Raw genomic sequence first — 22,087 nt, forward strand, 5'->3', positions numbered from 1 at the left:
GGACTGATGCTAAAGCTGAAACTCCAGTACTTTGGCCACCTCATGTGAAGAGTTGACTCATTGGAAAAGATTCTGATGCTGGGAGAGATTGAGGGCTGGAGGAAAAGGGGATGACAGAGGATGAGATGGCTGGATGGCATCACCGACTCAATGGACGTGAGTCTGAGTGAACTCCGGGAGTTGGTGATGAAGAGCGAGGCCTGGCGTGCTGCGATTCATGGGGTCACAGAGTTGGACACGACTGAGCAACTGAACTGAACTGTGCTACTTTTATAGAGGTATTTTACAGAATGTTTGCTTCCCACTTTTATAACACATTGTGGCCACTCACTACTTGAATACAAGATAGTCGTTGTTCAGTCGTTCAGTCATGTGTGACTCTGAGGCTTCATGGACTGCAACATTCCAGGCTTCCCTGTCCATCACCATCTCCTGGAGCTTGCTCAAACTCATGTCCTTTGAGTCCATGATGCCATCCAACTATCTCGTCTTCTGTTGTCCCCTTCTCCTCCTACCTTCAATCTTTCCCAGCATCAGGGTCTTTTCAATTGAGTTGGCTCTTTGCATCAGGTGGCCAAAGTATTGGAGCTTCAGCTTCAGCATCAGTAGTTCCAATGAATAGTCAGGAATTTCACTTGGGATTTTCTCTGACTTGAAGCAGTTGTGAAGAGGCTTGGCAAAATTGAAGGAGAGACTATTCCACAGAGAACTTTCTCCCTCTCTTTGTCAGCCTTTTCCTTTCTTTTCAGCTACTCTTAGCTGCCTATCCCTTGCCACAGAGTATTTTATTCCTTTAACTTTTTTTTTTTTTTTAACAGAAGACCAGAGGACCTACTTGCATAGTAAACTCAATGAAATAGCTAGGATTGACTGGTTTGATCTCCTTGCAGTCCAAAGTACTCGCAACAGTCTTCTCCAACACCGCAGTACAAAAGCATCAGTTTTTCAATATCAGACTTTATGTCCAACTCTCAGATCCATACATGACTACTGGAGAAACCATAGCTTTGAGTATATGGATTTTTGTCGGGCAAAGTATTTTGCATATTTGTATGCAAAATAGAGACAGCCTAATTTGCTAGCACATTCAGAGAAAGTTATCCCTCCAGAGACTCAAAACCCCTGACCCACTCCTCACAGCTGTATACAGTGAAGCTTAGAAGCTGTGAATGGGTCTCCTGGTTAGACTCTCAATGTTGAATTTGACACTGTCAGCTCTTCAAGTTTACTCAGTATTGGAGAAGTGCCAGGGAAAGTGCTTCTCTGATGGCTCAGATGGTAAAGAATCTACCTGCAATATAGGAGGCCCAGGTTCAATCCCTGGATGAGGAAGATCCCTTGGAGAAGGGAATGGCCACCCACTCCAGTATTCTTGCCTGGAGAATCCCATGCACAGAGGAGCCTGGCAGGCTACAGTCCATGAGGTTGAGAAGTAAGGGTAGAAAGGATCATTTAGCTATTTGGGAGAATGAAATGCCAAATGAATCACCACAGAGTGAAGAAGTGTCTGCTTAGGATTCCCTGGGGCTTTCTGAATAAACAACCAAGAAGGGCTGAAAAATGCACTTGGGATTTTCTCTGACTTGAAGTGCTTGGAAAGAGGCTTGGTGAATTTGGAAGGAGTGACTATTCCACAGGGAAATTTCTCCCTCTCTTTGTCAGCCTTTTCCTCTCTTTTCAGCTGCTCTTAGCACAGAGTATTTCGTTCCTTTTTTTTTTTTTCTTTATAGACCCGAGGCCCTACTTGCATAGTAAACCCAATGAAATAGCTACATTTTAATTAAATTTACACAGCTTTTATGACACCAGTGGGTAGCCCTCACTGGTACCCAGAGAAACCCCAGAGCCATCAGATATACTTCATATGTAATTAATCTCTAATGTTCGATTTTGTAAGATATGTAATAATGCTGCCTGGATAGAAATGAGAGCTTCAGAGAAAAGTCATATTAAAGATGGAGAGAGAAGCTTTAGGAGGAAGTGGTTTTCAAGAGAGCAACTAAGTGTGAACTTTATTAAAAGGAAAAGAAATAATGGGGATATCTCGCATTAAGTAAAAATGCTTGACATCTTCAATTTTTCTGTTTCTTTTATTTTGCCCCAGACAAATGTTTCAGAGTTTGTTTTTATAATGTATACCATGTGTAATGTTACTTTTGTAGCTTCATAGATTTAATATTTGAGCAAAGGAAAGATTTGCTGTATTCAGAAATTACAGAGAGAAAACCCCCACGGTGACTAAAGCTTCGATAGAATTTAAATCCCTTTCCCTGCAAATGTTTTGAGAAGTTTTCAATCAAGTCTTTTTTAAAATTTTTAAAGCTTTTTATCTTGTACTGAGGTATTGTTGTTGTCCAGTTGCTAAGTGGTGTCTGACTCTGTGACGCCATGGACTGAAGCACACCAGGGTTCCCTGTGCTTCACCATCTCCCCAAGTTTGCTCAAACTCATGTCCATTGAGTCGATGATGCCATCCAGCCATCTTGTCCTCCGATGCCCCTTTCTCCTCTTGCCCTCAATCTTTCCCAGCATCAGGGTCTTTTCCAATGCGTCAGCTCTTCATTGGCCAAAGTATTAGAGCTTCAGTTTCAGCATCAGTCCTTCCAATAAATATTTAGAGTTGTTTTCCTTTAGGATTGATCTCCTTGCTGTCCAAGGGACTCTTAGGATTCTTCTCCAGCACCACAGTTCAAAAGCATCAATTTTTGGCACTCAGCTTTTTTGATGGTCCAACTCTCATATCTGTACATGACTACAGGAAAATCCATAGTTTTGACTATGTGAACCTTTGTTGGCAAAGCACTGGGCTATAGCAGATTTACAAACAATATTGTAGTAATTTCAGGTGAATAGCAAAGGGATTCAGCCATACATATACATGTATCCGTTCTCCCCCACTCTCCCCCCATCTAGTCTGCCACATAACATTGAGCAGAGTTCTATGTGTTTCAAGTATTTGTTTTTAATTGTCAAACAAATGACAAAATATTATCTAAATCAGTTCTACACCTTATCTCTATCAGTACATGCTCAGATGTGTCCGATTCTTTTCTGCAACTTGTAGTTTTCACTAAAAGTTCACCATCTCACTTAATCCTCACACACAGTGGGAGAAGGGACGAGATAACATTTTTACTCTTTACATAAATTACAAAAAAATCTGCTTGTGGAGATCAAATTATTTTTCTAAGGTCAATCAAGTGGCTGAGGAAGACTATGAGTTCTGATTTACAATCTAATGGCTTTTCAATTCTACCATCTCTAACTTTTAAAATCATTATGTATATTCCAATATAAACTTCATATTAAAGTCATTATAATGATGCTTAAGCTTAGGGGATAAATTACCTAGAAGAGATCATTCCATCACTTCCTAAACAACACCTCTGCTGTAACATGTATAGCTTCCGTGACACGAGACCTCTTTCTGGTACCTCCTTTGCCAGTTCACCCTTTTCTTGGATTCTCCATGTGGGCAAATAGTATCTCTATCCAATCTGGAGGCCATGCTTCACTTTTCTTGACATTTTTTACTCACTCACCCTATTTAGTTACCAAGTTCTTTAATCCTGCCTTCAAAATGATCCCAAATAGCCTTCATTCTGCTCATTTCCACTGTCACTGCTAAGATTTAAATTCTTATCTCTTTTCTGAAATTTGCCTATAAATCATGATTCTAAGTTTTCCTCACTCTATCCTCCTTACTGTGACTAGAATTATTATTGGAAAATTTTGCTTCAGTCATGATTCTTCCCCACCTAGAAACCTCTACTGACTCTATTTACAGGCAGAGTAATACACAAATATGCTGTTATGTGGGACTCTCCATATCTACACTCAACATCTCTTTCTGCTCACTTCCTTCCCATTATTCACTTAATGCTGTACCCCCAGTGGACAAGTCCCTGACTCACCATTCCTTGACTGTTTCATGATGTCCAAATGCCTGTGCCCTTGTTTGTGGCCAACTTCTTTCCCTTTACAAGCTCAGACCCATCTATAAAGTCCTAATCAATTTCTGGGACTCAGTTCAAATGAAAGTTTCCCTGACAGCTCCCACAACCTCAAGGAATTTCTCACCAGCTTCTCTCTGCTTCCCATCATGTTAAACATTCCTTTATTTCAGCCCTTTCAAGTTACATTTTAATTATTCATTTTTTTATTAATAACTGGTAGTTGGGAAACAGATTAAATGGGCTTTGTGGGAAGAGTCAGGTCCCCATAAATTAACCGTAAATTATTTGATTAAATGTAATAGAATGAAAACTTGCATAGCCCACACTCTGAATTAGTAACATTTAGACTTCTTTCCTTACCTTTCAAAAAATACCTTCTAAGCCTCAAAGGGTGAAAGGGCAAACTTAATTGTGACTTCACGGACTGTAGCCCACCAGGCTCCTCTATCCATGGAATTCTCCAGGTAAGAATATTGAAGTCATTATCCATTCCCTTCTCCAAGCAATCTTCCCTACCCAGGGATTAAACCCAGATCTCCTGCATTGCAGGCAGATTCTTTACCGTCTGAGATACCAGGGAACCCCTTTTAAAAAGGCAAGAGGGAGTAAAAGGAACCAATCCAGTTCTATTTATATCCAGCAGAGCTTAGGTGCTGGTGTCTCATTTACAGTCACTCAAGTAGACAAGGTAGAGTAATAAAGGGTTAACCCGAGTGATAGAATTACGTATGTTTTGGCGAGCCATTCCAAACTCTAGCTGCTCTCCCACTGTTCTAAGAGCAGTGTGTGTTGTGCATGAATCTCATATTCTCCTTGAGTAGTCCAGCTAGTCTATCCTTTTCCATTAACTGATAGTGTTAATAGAGGATGAATATTCGCCTCAACATCTGAAAATACTTGTACACAGAAAACCCCAAGCCTATTGGATGCATCCTTAGGCACCTTTTCAGACTCTGTATGCTTCAACTATATCTAGTTTCAGCCACTTCTGTGGTGACCCACAGTGAGTAGGCTCCAGTCATATTCTCCCCCACCCCGCCCGAAACAACTGTATTATTCTGTGGTTGGAGAACATGTCCTTTATAATTTTAATTCTCAGATTTTTTTGAAGACTTGTTTCATAGCCCAGAGCCCTATCCATTTTGGTAAAAAAAAAATTCCATGTGCACTTGAAAAGAATGAATACCCTGCCATTGTTCAGGAATGCCTTATGGGTGTCAGTAAGGTTAATTTTGTTATTTGTTATTTTCTATTTTCACATGAATTGTTTGCTTGCTTGTTGTGGCATGTTTTCAGTTACTGATAGTCTTCTAATAGGATTGCAGATTTTTCTATTTCTTCTTTTGTTTTTTGCTCTATATATTTTGAGATTGTATTATTAAGATACATAAAAACTTAGAATATGTACTTCTTATAAATCAAACTCCTAATCACTATAAAATATTCCTGCTTTTATTTTACTGTTGAATCTTGCCTAAATATTTGGGAGCTACATTATTAGGTACATAAAAATTTAGAATTGTTATGTTTTTCCTATAGGTTTAGCTATGTTTTTAAACAATGGGTTTAACTTAATCATTATGAAATATTCCCCTTTAATTTTGACATTGAATCTTACCTAGGATATTTGTTTGATTCAGCTTTCTTTTGGATATTGTTTTCATGATATTCTTCTTTTCAACACCCTACTTCATCCTTGTATTTAAGATGCACCTCTCACATGGGCCATATATATTTTTTTTAATTAAATCTACTTTACCATTTATTGTCCAGTTACATTTGATGTAGTTATTAATTTTTTAATCTATCATCTTATATTAGTTTTCTGCTTATCTTACCTGATTTGTAAATTAGTGATTTTTAGCCACTTCTTAGGTAATGCGAAAACCTTTAGGGTACTCCTCTCATCGCTTTTTTGTGTCATGCTCTTCAATTCTATTATAAATACATCTCAAATCTCACAAGACATCATTATAATTGTTTTGCAGTCATTATACCACATTTTAATCATATCCGTTTATCACCATCCCTTCCTGCATCTTGGAGTTTTAATATAGGAACATTTTTTCCTTTTACTTCAAGAATTCCCTTTAGTGTATACTTCATCTGGGATATATTGGAGATAAGTTCTCTCTGTACATGTGTGCCTAGAAGTTTATTTTTGTCTTCCTACTGAAGATTATCATCACCAGATATAAAATCCTAAACTTGAAGTTTTAATTTGTTCTCGTACTTTGAAGATAGTACTCTGTTGTCTTCTGTATCACATCATTCCTGTTGAGAAACCAGCTATAAGTCTTAATGTTGCTCTTCTGAAGGCATTGTGCATTTTTCCCTCTAACTGCAGTTAAATCTTGTGGCTCAGCTGGTAAAGAATCCGCCTGCAGTGTGGGAGACCTGGGTTCGATCCCTGGGTTAGGAAGATCCCCTGGAGAAGGGAAAGGCTACCCACTCCAGTATTGTGGCCTGGAGAATTCCATGGACTGTATAGCCCATGGGCTCGCAAAGAGTCAGATGACGTGATTGAATGACTTTCATATATATCTATATCTATATATATATGGTCATGGACTTCTGAATCTTTCACATAATGACTTCTGTTAGGTCTGGAAAGTTCTTGCCCATTCTCTTTAAAAATTGATTTGGCCCATTTTCTGTCTCCTACATTTTGGGGACTATAATTGCATATATTGATAAGTTAGACCTTTTCTTACATGCTCCATCTATCTCTATTGATACTTTCTGTACCTTCCTTCTATTTTACTCTTGATGTGTGAGTTTGGATACTTTATACTCATCTCTTTTTCTTTGTCCAATCTGATATTAAAGCCAAATGTTAAATTTGTAGTTTCAGTGACTGCATTTTTCAGTTTCTGAATTTTCACTGAAATATTTTTATAGATTATATATATACAAATATATATAGTGAAATTCTTCATCATTTTAATCCATTTTTCATTGAACGAATTAACCACAGTCATTTTCAACTAGTGTCTCAGTTAGTTGTAGGCCTGTTTCTATTGTCAGTATTTTCTTTGGGGCCTCTTTACTGGTATGTTAGGTAATCTTTGTTTAATGACAGACTTTGTATTTGAGAAATTACAGATGGGTGTTATCTCTCAGTACAGAAGATTCCGTTTTTTTCCTGGTAAGCAACTAGAGTAGCCATCTAAACACAGTGGGAAAATGATCTGATTTCAGACTGAGTCTCAGAGCTCCTAATATCAATCCTACCTCTATTTCACCTCAACTCCTAGGGTGAAGGCTCCCAGGGACCCCAAATGAGATTCTAGAGTGTTTATTAGGGCCTTTTATATTTGCCGGGTCCTGAACTCACGTTTTTCTCTTTGAAGCGCCGAGAACAATCACAAGTTTTGTTGAGTTTTTTTGGTTGCCTTTTGTATCACACAACTAAGAATTATCAAATTATTCAAAAGGGAAACTAGTGTGGAGTGTCAAGCTTGTTTCCTTATACCTCTCTTTTCTCCAAGATGCTAGTCACTCAAATCCTGATTATCTTAAATCCTAATTCTAATTTTTGTCTCCTTAATGCCATGAGGTCATCAAAACTTTGCTTATACTTCTCCTCTTAGCAGTTACTTTTTTTACTGGGTTCTCAGCCTTCTGTCCTGACTGCTTAAGAACTGTCATATGTCTCAAGGACAAAAGTAGTAATCAGACTGTTGGGATCACCTCAGTGAACTCTAGAATTTTGGTCCCTCACTCCCTGGAAGCTCCCTGCTGGCTTCAAACAATTTTTTCCCCCAAATTTTACTCAGATTTTCTAGTTACTAGCTGACATAGAAATACATTGCTGCTGCTGCTAAGTCACTTCAGTCATGTCTGACTCTGTGCGACCCCATAGATGGCAGCCCATCAGGCTCCGCCGTCCCTGGGATTCTCCAGGCATGAACACTGGAGTGGGTTGCCATTTCCTGCTCCAATGCATGAAAGTGAAAAGTGAAAGTGAAGTCGCTCAGTCGTGTCCAAATCCTAGTGACCCCATGGACTGCAGCCTACCAGGCTCCTCTATCCATGGGATTTTCCAGGCAAGAGAACTGGAGTGGGGTCCCATTGCCTTCTCCGAGAAATACATTAACTTTACCAATCACAGCTTTTTGCATTGTTTCTCTTTCCACTCTCAAATGAAGCTGTCTCTTATAAGAAAGACTATGGTTTTGAAGGAATAATATAGGTGTGTAAACTCGGTTATGCACATTTACTGAGTGTCCCATTACTGTTCTGATGCTCTGCTAGTTGCTAAAAATAGAGTAGTAGCACAATCTTCATCCTCAAGGATTCCCAGTTCGGTTGGGTGATAAGAAGGTAAACACATGATGAGTACAGGTGTTAAGTGCAGTCTTAAGATAGGTGCACAGGATTCTCCCATAAGCAGGACAAGGAGACTCATTTAGTCAGACAGCTGGGGAGGGAAACAAATCTTGTCACTTTGGCACATTCTGATTTTCTCCATTTAAAATGTCCCTACTGCTATATAGGATCAAAGAGTACAGCTCCCCAGGTAACACAGAGATGGGTCAAAGTATTTTTAGCTCTTCACTGTCCACTCCAGATTGGTTTCAAAAACACTGTGGGAAAGAAAGGAATGTAACCTATATATCAGCTGGGGCCTTCCTGCCCTTTGGATTTCAGGGTATAAATTGACCTGGAATCCAGAAAATTTCCACAGCTTACATTATCTGCTAATTTTGAAAATTTATAATCTCAAGGCCCCATGACTTCTGCCTACTACAACCTTGTACTGTGTATAGTTTTACTCTAAACATATGTCAGTTTGGGATCTTTATGTTGCAAATAATGAGAATTCCAACTCAAACTATAAGAGGCTTAAATATTAAAGGTGCTTTCCTGAATTACCCATTTGGAAAACTAAACATCCCCACATCATTACCTCTGTGCTCTGCTATTCAAGTATAAGCTTCATCTAAACCTGACTCCCTCAGGGTCATAGGACACAACCAGAGCTGCATTATCATTTGTTCAAGCCCAAGTGAGAGGATTTTCCTCTTAGAATTCCAGCAAAGTTCCTAACCCTCATTCTGACTGCGCCAGATAAGGTGAGGAGGAGCGCGTGCTCAGTTGTGTCTGACTCGTAGCAACCCCACGGACTAGCCCACCAGGGTCCACTGTCCGTGGAATGTTCCAAGCAAGAATACTGGAGTGGGTTGCCATTTTCTACTCCAGGGGATCTTCCAGAAGCAGGGATTGAAACCACGTCTCTTGTATCTTCTGCCTTAGCAGGTGGATTCTTTGTCTCTAGTGCTGCCAAGATTGCATGCCCGCTATTGAAGCATGTCCACAACTATGGGCAGGAAAACAGAATGTGCTGTCTGGAGTTGTTATTCCACAAGCACAGGAACTATGATTGAAGGATGGACGCCAGAATGAAGTCTGGATTTTGTTAAGAAAGGAGAACAAAAGACTACTGATTTTTGGTACATAAGTAAAAATGTCCACTATATCCACGGACAGAAAAGTCAGTTCCCATTGGAGTTCCTTCCAAAGGAACTAGCTACACACAAATCTTACTGAAAAATGTAGGTGTTACCAAAGAGTTTCTGAGTGACAAAGTTAGTTGTGTAATATGCATATCACAGTGCATAATTTATTTAAAAATTTCCATCTTAGCTATGGTTGCCTTCCTTTCCCAGTTTTCTTTTCAGCCATCGCTTATCTGTTGTTTCAAATGTCCCTTACCTGTCCCTCACATTCTTCCCAGAGAAAGTGTCCAGATTCTCTGATTTCTTTTCTTTAGGGGAAGTCTTGATACCAGGCAGCAGTGGATTTAAAGTAGGAAGTTTGAACAGACCTCTACCCTAACTCTTATTCACATGTCTCTCAAAAACTACAGTCTCCTTAAAAGGAATTAATGGAGAATAAAAATTTGACCATCTTATCACACTATTAAATGCTCCTTCGTATTAATAAAAGGGAAATATTTCCACACAATTATTTGTATCCAAAGATAGCAGTATTATTCGTTATAGCTAAAAAGTGGAAACTTTCTAAATGTCAATCTGTGAGTGAAAGGATACACAAAATGTAAAGTATTAGTACAGTAGAACACTACTCAGCAATAAAAAGGAACAGTTACTAATACACATCGTGTTGTGAATGCACTTTAAAACCATTATACTAACTGAAAACAAGCCGGATGAAAAAGGCCATTTATTTTATTCAACTTATCTTTAATGCCAAGAGGAAGAAAATCTATGGAAACTGAAAGGAGACCATTGGTTGCCTGAGCCTAGAGTAGGAATGGAGAATTGGCAAGTGAATGTGCAGAATCTTTGGGGGATGAGAAATATGTTCTAAAATGGGATTGAGGTAAAGGGCATGCAGCTCTGTAAACTTATTAAAAATCACTGAATGCTTAAAATGGGTAAGTTTGATGGTATATCAATTATACCATAATAAGCCTCTTAAAAAAAAGTAGGTATGATGTGTGCTTTGCTCACCAAAACGTGAGTAAATTGGACATGTCACTTTAAGGCAAAACACTGACAGCCTGCACATGAGTCTTATCAACTCTTTCCTCTGGTTCAGTAACCATGGGGGTAAATGTTTCAGTAGAGCTTCCCTCAGCCCTGCCCTGCTCTCTGTGTGATGACAAAGAGCAGAGCCCCCACCATGCCATGGTGAACATGGCCATGAGCAGGAAACAGACCCTTGTTTGATAAAGCCACTGTAGTTTAAAGATACACACACACACACACACACATACACACACACATACATAAAAATACACAGAATAAAAATGGGAGATGTTAATAACACCGCAATGCTTTTCATTAAAAACTCAGATTTTTTGGTACCATATAAACAGCCTATTGTTGGACATGGAATGGCTTTAGACTGCTCCTCCTATGCCACCAGTTAATTAAGGCTTTGAGGATTCCAGGAATGGGGGGAAACGCCTATTTTGCCTCATAAATGCCACAGACCCAGGATGTGAGATGTAAGTTTCACCTGCTTCCTTGATTTTTCCAATCTCCGAGTCTCATGGCAACGAGAGAGAGCGAGCCATGCAATACTTTGAGCTTCGAAAAATAATTAGAAGCTGCAAGGTGTCTGTGTCTCACTCTAAAGTCAAAATGATTTATGCTACTTATTATTTAATGACCGATGCTTTGACATCCTCATTTCACAGCTGCAATTGAAAAATATCACATTGTAATATTTATGTTGTTGAAGGCAAGCATTTTTGTTTTTATACTTTGTATTTAATTCATTCAACATCCTTTTCACTTCATTGCTCCCTCTCTCCCTTGGCAAGAACACACTCATGTACAGAGCTCAGATCAGCTGTCAGTATCTGTGAGCTCTGAGAGGGCCCTAAATTTGGCAGGATATCCTTCCCTTTGCAAGAGATATTCCAAATGAACCAGCCAAATGCTGGGCTTTCCTCCGCTTGCAACCCACATTTTTCAAAAGTCTTTAAACTCCTTCCTTCTCCCTTCAACTCTCAAGGGGAATTGCACTGATAAGGTTTCTGTTCATCAAAAGAATGGAATGGCAGTGGCTCTGCTATTCCCAGGACACCTCCTTCTGGAAAAGGGCTGCTTCTCCCCTGAGAAGCTATTATAAAGAACAGGAGTTCTCCAGCTCCCATCATGAATGTATCACTCCACTTCAGTTATTGTTTCTGTAGATTCCTTTTTCCTCCTGTCTCTCTCCCCCACCCTCAAGCAGTTTTTAAAATCCATTACCTAGGGAGTTTCAAATTGTATCTGACCTATTGATTCCATGAGATGGCCGTGTCCAATGGGCATGCAATGCAATATACAGCTTGGAGCCTAGGAAAAGGCAACTCACTGATGAAATAAGGAATACAAAACAGTAAACCACAATTTGGAATTTCTAGGGAAATGAAAGAAATATTTATTAAGTATCCTGAGATGGAGTTGGGAAATGAAATGGTATATGTAATGAATCTGCGGAAAGCATTATGCAAAGATAAGATGTTGCCTTTATTAATTGCTAGAAAGTTTAATCTTAGTTCATTAGGGGCTACATGTGCTTCATCCACATCTCTCTTCTGGATTTTAGGATATTTTGTTGCTGGCATACACCTGTAATCACATGATGCTTAAAAGGGAGGGAGGCATTATATTAAAACTTGTCAGTTTTCACCCTTTTGCAAATTGAGGGAAAGTTTTGTGGAAGGTAACAACACCTCAGAAACAAACACTGGTTAAACGACCCTGTGATGCAGGGCATCTATCAAAAGAAGGGTCTGCTAGAAATCTGCCTCTTTTGCTCTCATAGTAGATATGACTGTCTGGTCTGAGATAACTGCTATGCCATGGACCAAGATATTGGATAATTCAGTCTGTTTAATTCAACCAAATCCTTATTTTGTGCTAACCTGTGACCCAACTGCTGTGTTCATCTCTCTGGGGATATTAAAAATATGTAAGACATGGCCCATAACCTCAAGGAGTTAAGATTATAATTGAAGGAACTTAACGATCAAATTGGTTTTAAAATGGAGGAGCCATTACAAATGGTTAAGATTGATTCTTCATTTTCGTTCTCTAACATATTAGCTTGAACAATCAAGAAATAGTCATGCTTTGGAGGAAAAATGAACATATTCAAGTAAAATGGAAACATGAGCTTTTTATATTGTGCCTCAAGTAACAAAGCTTCCCTTTTTCATTCAGCAGAATGAGTGGAGGGACCTACAGGATTAGATATATAATGTGTGGCCACTCTTCAGTAACCACTATTGAACTTCAAAATGAGTTTAGTCATTAGCTTTGACAAATGAGGAGTCTGTTATTGATTTTTACACATGTCTATCATGGGATCTATTTAAAAAGATCAGTCAATTCCAAGAAAGATTATGTTAATCTTACTGGTTTGATTTCCTAATGGGAGGAGGCAGAGCAGGAAGTCAAAGGAGAGGTCCAGAAACTGCAGTATCTGTATCATTTTCTTAAATCAATTCAAAAAAAGAAATTGGAAAAAAAAAATCAAGTGTCTCTGTCTTATATAAAAAAGTGAAGAAGTTACTGATAAATCATTCCAGACAATGTTAACCAACAGCTTGAGAAGTTCACAAAAAGGGACAATGACAGGAGGGATACAATTACTAATTTATTTGTCTTTTTATGGTTCAGTTAAGAGTATCTTATGTAGTTGAGCACATGGCAGCCCGTCAGACTTCACAGGGTAGCTGTCAGAGTTTTGACTGATGTACAAACACTACTTGCTCGGTTTGCCCTTCCTTTCAGTGGAGTGCACTGAAGACAGCTTGTTGGTAATTTTTATTTAATGCTCCCAGGATCTTGGCTGCACTTTGATCGAAAGTTCTAACAATAAAACACCACTCCCTGAAATTTCCAAGGTTTCTGCTATAAGCACTTCTCCGCTTAAACAAGATCTTTCTTTGGGATGAGACAACCGTTTAGGGTCTTTTCTGATGCTTTCTGATGTCGGAAACAATTGTTTAGCATGTTGGAGAGCATTTTATTTTGTTTGTTTTGGATGAGCTACCTAAGAAAGTCTAAAAGAAAAATAAAACGCAAGGAATTAGCAGTGCAAAGACTCAGCAGGGCTGTAGGAGGCCTTCATAATTCTGAATTGGCAAATGACAAGGTGCACCCACTCCGACAATTTTCAACCTTCTTATCCCCTCTCCTCATTCCCCACCGTCAGTCTAATCCACTCATTATGGGAAACTGTTGACGTCATAACAGTCTGTGATGTACATCTAGAATTTTATCTTAGTTTTCTCAGAATTGAGTCTTCTGGTCCAAAACCTCTTTCAAACAGTCGTGGACTGTTTGGTATTTGATCTGCTGCTGCTGCTGCTAAGTCGCTTCAGTCGTGTCTGACTCTGTGCGAACCCATGACAGCCCACCAGGCTCCACCGTCCCTGGGATTCTCCAGGTATTCGATCTGAAGCCTTTTAATTATATAGGAATTACAGACCAGTTTTTATACCATCTAAAATCCTTGAGCACATGTTTGAAGGTAGTCAATTGTAATATGGCCTTGAAATCCTTTTACATAATAAGGCAGCCAACTGGTACACATCATCTGATAACCTCTTCCATCCATAGAAGATCCTCTCAGTGAGATATTCAGAGACTGTGTTTCTAAAGCTATCATGATTCTCAATGCAAAACCCAATTGAGTTGTATTCTCATAGAGAAACTCTGAAGTGCTATGACATAGGCTTAATGAGCAAATCTTTTGAAGGCATACTTTGGCAGTAACTGGGATTAATCTCTCCTAAACTGGCAGTCATATGGTATATTTTTATTGTGTTTATTTAACTTTTTGGATTAATATTTGCATAATTCCAACATTTTGGAATCCTACCCCTAACAGAGTGATAATCACTTCATACAGGAAATGATATTTTGTCACAGAAAAAAAAAATGTAGGAAGAATATAAACTCAGAATAAAGTCCAGTTCTTTAAATTGAACAAATTTAGCTTTATGAAAATATCATTTCATTGTTATATCAGTTAAGTTTGATTATTCTGTAGAAAAAAATCCTAAAACCTTAGAGCCCTTAAAATGCATTCCTTGATCAAGCCGTGTATACACTGGGTCTTTTTTTGAGGGATCTCTACATTTTTCCATAATGTGAGAAGCATGGAAAAAGTAAGAGAGTGAGAGGCAACCTACAGGCTGAAACTTAACATTTCTGCAAGGAAGAAATAATACGATCTCCATTCATATTTTATTGTCCAAACAAACCATACGGATTCAGCCCTGACTCAACAAGGTAGAAGTGCATACATACTTTTGCATGGAGTGACTCTGGAAACTGATGGGTATTATGTACTCTATACTTTTCACCTTGAAGAAGCCCCAGTAATTTCTCACCTCTTTATCCTAAATGCCTGTCACTCCATCTGACCCACAGGATTAGTAATTGATTCAAAACTTAAACCCAGGTGTTTTGACTCAATTTCTTCCACACCTCAAGACCTGTTCCACAATAGCTGATACTGTTAAACATGTACAAAGATAAAGATCATGTTTATAGAGAAGTCTTGAGGAATGCTCGTCATTACATTTTTGTTTCAGAACAATCCCCCAAGATAATTATGACAGCTGTTTTAATCCTGATTATGGATTTAAGGAAACTGAGGTTTAGAGGGAAGGAAAATGGCTGACCCAAGATCCTATAATAAATGGTGGAGTGAGGGCTCAAGGCAAGATTCCTGCCTGAATTGCTGAATCCTACTGAGTTGGCAGGGATAATGTGTATCAGCAGCCCAGTGGCAGCAAGCCCCGGGATTAGAAGTGCCCCTGTGACATCTGTTGCCCTGCATCTGTTTCGAGGTCAATTCTCCCCAAACTTTAGCTTTGTGACTCTTTTCATTGAGTTCTGATTCCATTTGAATGGAAAACTCTAGCCTCAGTTTCTACAGATGTGCTGAATCAGTCCTTTGCTCTGGCATCTCTCCCTAGACTCCTTTGGCAGGCAGAGAATACCCATCCCTGTGGGGAGGTGAAAGTGCAAGTCACTCAGTTGTGTCCGACTCTTTATGACCCCATGGACTGTTACAGCCCATGGAATTCTCCAGGCCAGAATACTGGGATGGGTAGCCGTTCCCTTCTCCAGGGCATCTTCCCAGCCCAGGGATCAAATGCAGATCTCCGGCATTGTAGGATTCTTCACCAGCTGAGCCACCAGGGAAGCCGCATGGTGAGGCACTAGAGCTGAAATGTAGTACACATGTTTCCCTTAGGATATGAGCCTGAGACTACAGTGTAGGCAAAACAGCATAAGATGACAAGTTGCTTACAGAAAAAGGCCTCCACAAAATCTGCTTTCAAACTTTTTGAGATTTATTTACAAAAATGTTTCAAAATATTATTTCTGATAATAATAATCAAATACTGTATAATTATAGTGATTTTTTTGTTTTAGTAATTCTTTGATTTTTTAAAAAAATCATACACTTTTTTCATTTGTTCTTGTCATATTACTGCATACTTTCTATGTTTTATTGACTGAGGAAATTTCAAAATTATCTCCCTTTTACTGTGAGACACCAGGAAGATACAAGAGAATACTGTTTGTAACTCTCAACTGAAAAGAAACCTGTTCTATTTTCTAAATTTTCATTGATATTCAGTTCAGTTCAGTCGCTCAGTCATGTCCGACTCTTTGCGACCCCATGAATTGCAGCATGCCAGGCCTCCTTGTCCATCACCAACTCCCAGAGTTCACTCAAACTCATGTCCATCAAGTCGGTGATGCCATCCAGCCATCTCATCCTATGTTTTCCCCTTCTATTCCTGCCCCCAGTCCTTCCCAGCATCAGAGTATTTTCCAATGAGTCAATTCTCCCCATGAGGTGGCCAAAGTACTGGAGTTTCAACTTTAGCATCAGTCCTTCCAATGAACACCCAGGACTGATCTCCTTTAAAATGGACTGGTTGGATCTCCTTGCAGTCCAAGGGACTCTCAAGGGTCTCCTCAAACACCACAGTTCAAAAGCATCCATTCTTCATTGCTCAGCTTTCTTCACAGTCCAACTCTCACATCCATACATGACTACTGGAAAAACTATAGCCTTGACTAGATGGACCTTTGTTGGCAAAGTAATGTCTCTGCTTTTGAATATGCTATCTAGGTTGGTCATAACTTTCCTTCCAAGGAGTAAGCGTCTTTTAATTTCATGGCTGCAGTCACCATCTGCAGTGACTGATATTCAGCTACATTTATATGCTACCAAAAGATTGTCTCTCTTGTCAGCCTATTACATGTCCCTGAGATTCTGTCTCTAGGTTGAAACAATTTTGACTCTTCAGAGAATGTTTGCCTCAACCTCCCACAAAAGTATAGAAAGATCAAATAGCTACACTAAGAGCAAGGCTGATATGTTTGTATTTTAATTGTAGTTACAGAAAGAAACATTTTCTTAGAAAATTATTTTACTCTAAAGGGAATGTGGTTGGTTTAGGTGTTGAAGGACTATTCCTTTCCCTGTGGTTTCTGGGAAGTTCAAATGTTTTCAAGATGGCGTTATGTATGAAAACTGTATATTTAGGAAGATCCAACCTCTTATACTTTCTCTGGAAGTAAATAAGTTTAACATTTTGATGTTCTTATGTGAATATAGAAACTAATATAATGAGATTTTGCAATGTCTTAGAAATTAAATATCATTTCAGTTATGTCCATATAATCTCTTTAAAGTTATTATAATATGCCAGTAAATCTCACTTAACATATATTTAGGGACTAATGTGATAATCAAAATGTCAATTTATTGAATGAAAATTTTAAAAAAAATGTCAAAATTGATTTGTCCTGAGAATATTATGAAGTCCTGTCAATATTTAGAAAAATAGAGTATTTACTTTAAAATGAGATAAAATTTGTGTTTTTCTTGTTTGTAAAATGGGATGACAATACCTTTCAAACTAATATGAATATTAGATATATTAGCATTTAAAGTGAAAGTGGCTCAGTCATGTCCAACTCTTTGTGACCCCTATGGACTATATGGTCCATGGAATTCTCCAGGCCAGAATACTGGAGTGGGTTTCCATTCCCTTCTACAGGGAATCTTCCCAACCAAGGGATCAAAACCAGGTCTCCCTCATTGCAGGCAGATTCTTTACCAGTGGAGTTATGAGGGAAACCTATAAGACAGTGGCAATTTTACAGACATTGGTTTAGAAACATTTTTCAGCAGTAACTTTATAAATCAAGTGCTTACATATTTGCAAGTCTATCTGGACTCTATTCTGTCCCATTGGTCTGTTTATCCTTGTACCAATTGTTGTTGTTCAGTCACTCATTTGTGTCCAACTCTTTGTGACACCATGGACTGCAGAATGCCAGGCTTCCCTGTCCTTCGCTATTTCCCAGAATTTGCTGAAACTCATGTCCATTGAGTCAGAGATGCCATTCAATCATCTTGTCCTCTGTCGCCCCTTTCTCCTCCTGCCTTCAATCTTTCCCAGCATCAGGGTCTTTTCAAATGAGTCAGTTCTTCACATCACGTGGCCAAAGTATTGGAGCTTCAGCTTCAGTCCTTCCAATGAATATTTAGGGTTGATTTCCTTTATGATTGATTGGTTTCATCTCCTTCCTATACAAGGGACTCTCAAGAGTCTTCTCCAGCACCACAGTTCAAAGGCATCAGTTCTCTGGTGCTCAGCATTTTTTATTGTCCAGTTCTCATATTCATACATGACTCCTGGAAAAACCATAGCTTTGACTAGACAGACCTTTGTTGGCAAAATAATATGCTGTCTACGTTTGCCAGATTTTTTCTTCCAAGGAGCAAGTATCTTTTAATTTCATGGCTGCAGTCACTGTCCACAGTGATTTTGGAGCCCAAGAAAATAAAATCTGTCACTGTTCCTATTGCTTCCCCATCTATTTGCCATGAAGTGATGGGGCTGGATGCCATGATCTTAGTTTTCTGAATGTTGAGTTTTAAGCCAGATTTTTCACTCTTCTCTTTCACCTTCATCGAGAGACTCTTTAGTTCTCCTATGCTTTCTGCCATAAGGGTGGTGTCATCTGCATATCTGAAGTTATTGATATTTCTCCCAGAAATCTTGATTCCAGCTTGTGCTTCATCCAGCTTGGCATTTAGCAGATGTACTCTGTATATAAATTAAATAAGCACAGTGATAATGTACAGCCTTGACATACTCCTTTCCCAGTTTTGAACCAGTCCTTTGTTCCATGTCCGGTTCTAACTGTTGCTTCTTGACCTACATACAGGTTTCTCAGGAGGCAGATAAGGTGGTCTGATAGTCCCATCTCCTTAAGAATTTTCCACACTTTTTTGTGATTCATGCAGTCAAAGGCTTTACATAGAGAATGAAGCAGAAGTAAATGTTTTTCTGGAATTCTCTTGATTTTTCTATGATCCAACAGGCAATTTGATCTCTGGTTCTTCTGCCTTTTCTAAATTCTTTTCTATATCTGGAAGTTCTTGATTACATACTGTTGAAGCCTAGCTTGGAGAATTTTGAACTTTGCTTTGCTAGCACGTGAAATGAGTGCAATTGTGTGGTAGTTTGAACATTCTTTGTCATTGCCTTTCTTTGGGATTGGAATGAAAACTGATGTTTTCCAGTCCTATGGCCATTGCTGAGTTTTCCAAATTTACTGGCATATTGAGTGCAGCCCTTTACCAGCGTAACCTTTTAGGATTTGAAATAGCTCAGCTGGAATTCTATCACCTCCACTAGTTTTGTTTGTAGTAACCTCCAAAGACTCACTTGACTCCACATGCCAGGATATCTGACTCTAGGTATGTGATCACATCATTGTGGTTATCCAGCTCATGAAGATCTTTTTTGTGTAGTTCTTCTGTGTATTCTTGTCACCACTTCTTAATATCTTCTGCTTCTGTTAGGTCTTTCTGATAGCTCAGTTGGTGAAGAATCTGCCTGCAATGCAGGAGACCTGGGTTTGATCCCCGGGTTGGGAAGATCCCCTGGAGAAGGGAACGGTTACCCACTCCAGTATTCTGGCCTAGAGAATTTCATAGACTGTATAGTCCATGGGGTCGCAAAGAGTAGGATACGACTGAGCGATTTTCACTTTCACTTTTCACCTTCTGTTAGGTCTAAACTGTTTCTGTCCTTTATTGTGTCCATCTTTGCAAGAAATGTTCCCTTGGTATCTCTAATTTTCTTGATGAGATCTCTAGTCTTTCCCATTCTACTTTTTCCCCCTATTTCTTTGCCTTGTTCGCTTAGGCTGTCTTATCCATCGTTGCTATTTGGAACTCTGCTTTCAGATGGGTATATCTTGCCTTTTCTCTTTTGCCTTTTATTTCTCTTCTTTTCCCAGCTATTTGTGAGGCCTCCTCAGACAAGTTTTGCCTTTTTGCATTTCTTTGTCTTAGGGATGGTTTTGATCACCACCTCCTATACAATGTTACGAACTTCATCCAGAGTTCTTCAGGCAGTCTATCAGATGTAATCCCTTGAATCTATTTGTTAGTTCCACTGCATAATCACAACAGATTTGATTTAGGTCATACCTAATGGCCTAGTAATTTTCTCTACTTTCTTCAATTTAAGTCTGAATTTTGCAATATGGAGATCATGATCTGAGCCACATTCAGCTCCTGGTCTAATTATTGCTGCCTGTATATAGCTTCTCCATCTTTGGCTACAAAGAATATATTAATCTGATTTTGGTATTGACCATCTAGTGAACCTTCTAATTTATGTAGATTTAGAAGTCTTATATGTGGTAGTATAAGTTGTAATGCAAATCTTCTGAATATGTTCTTGAGTTTTATTTTGGTCCTTTGTGCTTCCATACAAATTTTGGAATGTCAATATCCACAAAGAAAAATTTCCTAAGATTATGATTGGGTATCAGTTTTCCCAAAATACAATCTCCATCTATAAATGCATCATATTTCCCACTTGTTTAGTTCTCTTTAATTTTTCTAAGAAATTTTTTTATCATTTTCTGTACAGAAGGCTTTCATGTCTTTTTACTTTCATGTTCTTCCTGTGGATTTATTCCTAGTATTTATTTTATGCTCTTGTGAGCAGTGTTGCTTTTCAATTCCATTTTCTAAATGTCTGCAACTGGTACATAAGAGAAATGTACCTTGTGGCCAGGGATCTTGGTAAATTCACTTGATAATCCTGTTGGTTTTTGTGTTTTGTTTTGTTTTCATTTTCAGGAAAACAAACATTTTTTTGTGTGTGTGAATAATTCTGTTTTATTTCCACATGTCCATTCCATATCCCTTTATTTTTTTTCCAGCTTCACTGAGATGTAATTGACATATGACACTGTATAAGTTTAAGGTGTTCAGCATGATTTGATATCTTTATATGTTGTGAAATGATCATGGCAGTAGTGTTAGTAACACCTATATCACCTTCAGTTCAGTTCAGTTCAGTTCAGTCACATCCGACTCTTTGTGACCCCATGAATCGCAGCACACCAGGCCTCCCTGTCCATCACCAACTCCCGGAGTTCACTCAGACTCACGTCCATCGAGTCAGTGATGCCATCCAGCCATCTCATCCTCTTTCGTCCCCTTCTCCTCCTGCCACCAATCCCTCCCAGCATCAGCCTTTTCCAACGAGTCAACTCTTTGCATGAGGTGGCCAAAGTGCTGGAGTTTCAGCTTTAGCATCATTCCTTCCAAAGAAATCCCAGGGCTGATCTCCTTCAGAATGGACAGGTTGGATCTCCTTGCAGTCCAAAGGACTGTCAAGAGTCTTCTCCAACACCACAGTTCAAAAGCATCCATTCTTCGGTGCTCAGCTTTCTTCACAGTCCAAGTCTTGCATCCATACATGACCATTGGAAAAACCATAGCCTTGACTAGACGGACCTTTGTTGGCAAAGTAATGTCTCTGCTTTTCAATATGCTATCTAGGTTGGTCATAACTTTTCTTCAAAGGAGTAAGTGTCTTTTAATTTCATGGCTGCAGTCACATCTGCAGTGATTTTGGAGCCCCCCAAAATAAAGTCTGACACTGTTTCCACTGTTTCCCCATCTATTTTCCATGAAGTGATGGGAACAGATGCCATGATCTTCATTTTCTGAATGTTGAGCTTTAAGCCAACTTTTTCACTCTCCAATTTCACTTTCATCAAGTGAATTTTTAGTTCTTCACTTTCTGCCATAAGGGTGGTGTCATCTGCATATCTGAGGTTATTGATATTTCTCCCGGCAATCTTGATTCCAGCTTGTGTTTCTTCCAGTCCAGCGTTTCTCATGATGTACTCTGCATATAAGTTGAATAAGCAGGGTGACAATATGTAGCCTTGATGTACTCCTTTTTCTATTTGGAACCAGTCTGTTGTTCCATGTCCAGTTCTAACTGTTGCTTCCTGGCCTGCATATAGGTTTCTCAAGAGGCAGGTCTGGTATTCCCATCTCTTTTAGAATTTTCCACAGTTTACTGTGATCCACACAGTCAAAGGCTTTGGCATAGTCAATAAAGCAGGAATAGATGTTTTTCTGGAACTCTCTTGCTTTTTCCATGATCCAGCAGATGTTGGCAATTTGATCTATGTATTTTTTCTGTGATGAGAACATTTAAGATCTACTTTCTTAGCAATACATTACTGTTATATTGCAACTCAAACTTTTAAATGAAAGTTTTGCCCTCCCTGTACTTT

Source organism: Capricornis sumatraensis, chromosome 2 (genome assembly GCF_032405125.1).
Source record: "Capricornis sumatraensis isolate serow.1 chromosome 2, serow.2, whole genome shotgun sequence".
Lineage (NCBI taxonomy): Eukaryota > Metazoa > Chordata > Mammalia > Artiodactyla > Bovidae > Capricornis > Capricornis sumatraensis.